Raw genomic sequence first — 6,662 nt, 5'->3', positions numbered from 1 at the left:
TCCTTTGGTATCTCTGATTACTGGCTACCTATTTGTATGAATTTCATTGGTTTAGCCTGCAGTTTATGACGGTTACTTCTTGGAATTTATATCTATTTCTCTAAAGTTTGTAATCAGTGATATGTTCATCTCTGGGAATGTAAATAAATGCGTTGACCATCAAAGTTTTTTTTACATGGGTAGAGTATTTATATTGCACAATGGCCACTCGATAGAGCATTGTGTACAATTTACCTACATAGATATATACCAAGGCTTACTAATGGGGAATCGCCATGTTAATAATTGATAAAGGCTGGTAAAAGAAGAACATCTCTACAAAGTAAACAAATACATCCAATAAAACATGGAAATCTTTGTCTAATTAACAATAATTTACATACTATGAGACAAGACCATACGAAGACGACTCGAACCTACGGAGACGCTATAGGAATATTTTATTATTTAAGTTCCTCTCAGTCTCTCAATGGATGTTCTGGCCTGATGTTCAAGTCGAGATTTTTTTGTTGTCGGGTTTTTTTTTTCGAAAAATATATACGGTTTTTTATGCTTTTAATTTGAAACCTTCACATTGTTGACAATTTAACCTAATTAAATTGGCACTCCATAAACAATAATGGTTCCACATAGATTATTACTCTACACCTTATATATAATGAACTTAATGCAATGTCTTTTTAAGTTCTCATGTCCTTGAAAGAATAAAATTTGACGTCCTTGTTTGATCTTGTGTGGATAGTTTTATCATCATTTGACTAATTGAAAGTCATTTATAATCTACATGTCAGTATAAAACAAAAAGCAAACATACATATATCCGCATAATAAAAGCGGTTCAACATTGGTGTTACCATATAACATTTAGCACAAGTGATATAAATCATCATAAAATAACGTTAGCCAAGTTCTTTTCTTTTCCTTTGGACTGTAATGCATCTACATTATTCAGTGATGCAATAATGGTGCAAATTAATGTTTGTATAAAAAAGGACCGATAAGAGAGGAGAAAATTTATAGTCGATAGGATACTGTGAACTAACGTTTTTCACAACGACCACTAAATGACCCGATATCCAATCCATATTACATGTATATTCGCAAATACCTCACTTTACTGATAATATACCTTTTAGTCACTAAGGTAGATACTTATTTGCAGAAATATATTTTCTCGAGTATACCTTGATCGCGATATTCGTGAATAGTAAACCCGTCTCAAGTATCTTTAATGAAGGTCATCAGATATTATTAAGAGCTTGGATTGGTTTGTTTTATCGACTGGTAGGAGCATTTAAGGACAACCTCTTATGTGACATTGTGTTGCGATGTGTGGATAATATTTCGGGAGGCTGCGGTATATAAATGTTCTGAAACGATCCAGTATTTTTAAAGGAATTTTAAAACACAAAACAAACACGTTTACTTCAAATTGCATCTGGCTACGGGATCGTTTTCCATTATTATTTTCCTCATTTCAACTATATATATATATATAATAAGCCCAGTATTTTGTATTCAGAAATTTCTGATACTTCCTGTCAACACCTGACTGTTACAAAAACTAAATTCTATAGCATAAATAATATTCTCCCATCACTTAAATAAATCAGCTTGAAAATAAATATAAACATATTATTCAAGGGTCACGTCTTAGAGATGGGGATCTTAGCTTCTTCCTTTATTTAGTGAACTTCACTTACATATCATAATTGATGGCTTACTAGTAATCCAGTTGATTCAGTACAATGGATAAAAGCTGATGTTTATCAAACACAGGTACATTAGTTTTGTCTAGGTAAGGTAGAAAGCAATATAGATTTAATACATTGTCCTATACATCTTATATCGGGCGGCCTATACCATCGCCCAGGTGGCTCCTATAATTTATTTACCGGCCCGTCTTTAAGGTAAACACATCTGAAGTTTATTGGATATTAATCAAACGGATTCTTTTCATCCTTAGTATCAGTTTTATAATACCCGTATAAAACCATTTTCTTTATCTAGTGGAGTAAGCCTTACATTGTGATGGGCATGTGTGTCAATGGACATAATGATTTCTGATATCTCTTAAATTAGTGCCTGGAGATTGTAACCCCACATAATCTCCCATGAACCTTTGGAAATCGGGCGGTGTTTAAATTAGTGGTCATCAAATGCGCCTAGCTGAATTTGAATAACAATAGGTCACAGTTCATTGGTAGGTAATGTATTTCCATTAATGAAGTGTTTAAGTAAAGATTTGCCTTTGCATGGAGTGTTTGTTGTGATTGGAGAAGTAAAGGAAGATTAATATGCTTTTGTGTATATATTTATTATAGACTAGAAAGTTCGTCAAATGGCACGGCTATTGTCCGAGTAAATTCTGATTCAGACGCCTCATCAGTTTATTTTCGTTATGTTACGTTTCTACATTAATACCTCTCTCGTCTGCCTTTGATTTTATACTTTCAAACAATATTATATTGATTGTATTGCATTTAATCACTGCATTTGAGTTACATATATATGGTCAATGATAAATGTATAACTATATGGTAGTATAAATGAATGTACCAAAGGATAATAAAATTACAAATTAGGGATGGATTAGTGTGAAAAAGGATAAGTAAAAGAACAATAATGAGTTTGTGTAGTTTAGATTGACACCTTTCCCTTTTTAGCATTCGGTTATCTATATTTGTATTACTGAAGTATGTTGTTAGGTAGGGTCAGGTCAGGTCAGGAGTACATTTTGTAAATGAATACCTTGCCATATAATTATCAGTCGTTATGAATTAGGTACTAAAACTGATTAAATATTCCAGGTGAGTACTATTCAAAGTTTGATGAACTACAGATGCAATATGGTCGTTGTTAGTTTAATGACATTCGGTTTATCTCATTCACAAATTAAATGAGATAATTGAAAAAGGTGATATATAGTGGTTTTGCGCTGAGTTTGTAATTAAACCTTGTTATAAGGCTCTATCGAACAGATACATCAATAAAAAGTGCTCAGACCGTATGATAGCGACACTAGTACTATTTGTCAGGTAACCTAAATGGAACAAACATCTATTCGGCAAAAGTCTTAATTAGAACGGGTAGAATGGGGGTTTAATAAATAAAATGAATGGGTTTTCGATTATTAGAGCTTGAAAAACATGTGAGCAATCGCTCCGCAGACAGGTCGCGATAACGCCAGTTAAAGGTAAGTGACGTCTCTATCTTGATAAATGGTCATTTTGTAAACACATAATAATCCCTGTCCCAGAAAAACCTAAAACGAGGTGCTTTAACAGACTCGGGTTGATTTTCCTGTGTAAGTTAGGTGTGTTATACTGGCCGATTAGTAACGGAGAATGTCCGGATTTTGTGTTGGGGATTTTCTCCCCATCTCGCCACAGTAGGGACATCATTGTTAACTGACCATCGACTATAATTTACACCTGGACTCCAACTGATGTATGTGATCTAAAGATATTTAAATTGTGAAGTGTAAAGATCAAGGTGTGAAATTCACTTCATGTGTTAAAATTGACCCTTATTTCAATACTTAGGGGATATATCAAGACCGAAGACGGTAAGTTATTATTTATTCATTTCTCTCATAATAATATTTATCTCACATGATTATCGATTCGATCACATCGCATTTGAAGTGAAAGAAATACACATTAAGATCAAATTCTACCTTTGCAAGCAACAGTACAGCTATAAAACGGTGATTACATGGTACAGACACTAAAGCGTTTTTGTTGAGGTGCATCTACCAGTCAGTGTTACTGTTTAAAATGGAGACAACTGTAATAACAACACATAAGAATAAACCCGTTATGTACTTTGATCAATGCCACTGACATGTTGATAAGATGGTCGTAAGCAGAACTATGCACGTGGCATATCCTGGATACGTGTGCCCTCATAATCTACGCTGCCTTACTCAGCTTTTCTATCGGGAAGCACTGCATTACCAACAAAGTCGACCATCCCAAACATCGCCATTCGCAAATGTAGAATAAACCAATATGTTCTCTGCTTTCGTTCTAATTAGCTACCTAACTTAGAGGAGACTTTCATAGTAAGAAAATCCGTAAAGTTTGAAGCATTGGTCATAACAGCAGGTATGTTAAGATCCCGATGTTGAGATATTTGCCTCTGTTGTATGTCCTCTTCGGTGATTCCATATTGAAGTAGTGCCATCTTAGAGCTTTATAACCGTAACCTTTGACATACAAGTACATGTCAATGCACTAAAGGAACATCAGTCACACCACGAAAAATGACATACACTTGGTGTGTTTTATTTAATTATTCCCTTGATCACACTCGATCCAGACATGGGACCAGCGCCTCTGTCCATGGACCACACTTTCGTAACAATAGCGTAGGCTGTATAGACGTTAGAGTACAGACTTTCACCTTTCTGTACTACTGTACCTACATTCTGTGTATGTTATGGTGAAATGTTGAGCATCACAAGCCTTGTTTACAGCAAGTATGGGATTTCTAACATCTAGTCTGACATTGAACATATCTTCACGATATTTTTTCCACATGCGCAACCATTTTATTTACAGCACATTCATTCGGCGCTATGTTAAAATTTTGTAAAAATGATGATTTTTATGGACGTGTTTTTGTAAGGCATTCGCCAGTTACCAGACACTGATGAAATAATATTCATATACAGGCCATAAAACAACGTTAAGTTTCAAATGTGATGAAAGAAAAACATCGTTTTCGTTCTTACAGAATGTTTGTTATTGTCGGTAACAAGTGTCAATAAAAGCTTTTCCATTCATTCTAATCACCTCCGATGAAGAAAAATCACGTTTGATATTTATTGTCTTCGGTAGTTCCGTTTTCAAAGAATATATAAATATAGCATTTTGATAAGGTCGACGCATGGTGATATCGAGCTATGAAAAGACATTGACCTCCAAGAAAAGAGGAATAGGCGGATTGTAACCATTGTCTAGTGAAGATGTTTGTGGGTACGTTTAAAGTTATATGTGCTGTATTCTCATAGTCACGAATCATGAAGAGCTTCTAATATTCAACTCCAAAAGTTACCAACATTTTGAGAATTACAATACTTTCAATGTATAGGGTTTAATTTTACAAGTACAAAAAGGACTGAAAATGATTTTTGGCAGTACTGCCAAAAATCATTATATTAACATCTTCAGTGTAATGAAATGAGTACGTACGGTCAGATCATGAAGCCATCTTGTTGTCCACAATTTCATTGCACATTTTTACAGTAATATTAGTAATTGTTAAGTGATTTCTGAAGGTATATTTCCATCTAAACATGTATAAGGCATAAAAAACAAGATTTTCACAGTGCATAACCTATGTGTTCTAAATAACGTTTATAAGGCATTATATATGTTTGTTTGTCCATTTAAATGATTTTCACAGCTTTATTCATTAAAACTTATGGCTTTAAATAGATAATTGAAGAAAAAAATAGCATGTCCAAATTTTCGACCAGTTACGGCACATATAACTTTAAGATTTAAGATTTTTATTTCAAACCAGCATGGTAATTGGTCGGTATAGTTATTTATCGGGGATCATGTGGCGTGTTTGTTATAACCAATGAGAAGTAACAAAACAAAGCTTATAATACAAAAAAAAGGTCTATACAATAAATGTATTCTGAAATTCTGATACACGAAGACAACTATTCGTGAATCCATTGAGATATAAATACGTTTCGGTAAGCAGATGAAGCGAACATGACGCGTAAAGTGTATCATTAGGTTTCAAAAACTCTAATTTAGAATGTTATCTTAAACAAAGACATTATTGGTACATCAATTACAGCAGGTTATCATACGATTGGTTCTTCAATTCAGATAAACATTCATCAGGTGGTCTTTGAGTAGGAACATTACTTACATGTACGTACATTAGGCAGTAGTCAAGAGTTTTTCGTAACCTGTTATTGACTTGCTAACAAAAATGCATTCGTTTCATATACACATTTCACGAAGTCAATTTAACGGTCTTGCATTTCATATAGTATTTATCAAATCTCCTGCCAAGTTTCTTTATCGTAAGACGCAATATTTTCCTGTATTTACGAAGGCATTTTGTACGATTGTTCGCGTTTTACGAAGCATTGAGGACTACTCAAGGTTTGATCAAGCCAATTATCAATATAACACTCTCTGGTCCAATGCTATATACTATACTAGTATCTGTTAATTTATTGAATTTATTATCATAATCGTCGTAGTAATCATTGATTTAGAATGATGAAAATTCTGAGAGGATATGTCACATGACGCAGAGTTGTAACTTAGATTAAATACGTATTTCATATTCATCTTGTTTGGTTTCATGAAGCCCGGTTTCTACGAAGTATTTAAATGACCTAGAGTCGTGTCATTTGTATTTCAGTATGTATCAAAATATATCTGATTTGTTTATTGAATATTAACGGATATGCATTGGTCTGTACAGTACCCTTGTGTATTCGATTCGTTTTCTCTGCCATATTGTTTCCTATGATTTTGATTATAGATAACAAAATGAAATAAGGTTGTTGTAGATATTAATCAATTTCAATTAACGCTTGACGATTGTATGTAGTTATATAAACAGGGTGGTCCTGGCGACGATAGTGTCTTATCAAACCGTGTTTTACGAAAAGGAAATGATAA

The 6,662-nt window shown here is 33.6% G+C and overlaps 1 protein-coding gene across 1 annotated transcript in view; it reads left to right on the top strand.

The window, feature by feature from the left end:
* The first annotated feature begins 3,328 nt into the window (after nucleotides 1-3,328).
* Nucleotides 3,329-6,662, top strand: part of LOC138333346 (fibroblast growth factor receptor-like 1) — a 203,464-nt gene continuing 200,130 nt past the window's right edge. The window contains exon 1 of the mRNA XM_069281666.1: nucleotides 3,329-3,568. The gene's annotated coding sequence lies outside the window, so the exon portion shown is untranslated. The remainder of the gene's footprint in view (nucleotides 3,569-6,662) is intronic.

The sequence above is a fragment of the Argopecten irradians genome, chromosome 10, assembly GCF_041381155.1.
Source record: "Argopecten irradians isolate NY chromosome 10, Ai_NY, whole genome shotgun sequence".
Classification (NCBI taxonomy): domain Eukaryota; kingdom Metazoa; phylum Mollusca; class Bivalvia; order Pectinida; family Pectinidae; genus Argopecten; species Argopecten irradians.
This window is presented reverse-complemented; position numbering and strand designations above follow the sequence as displayed.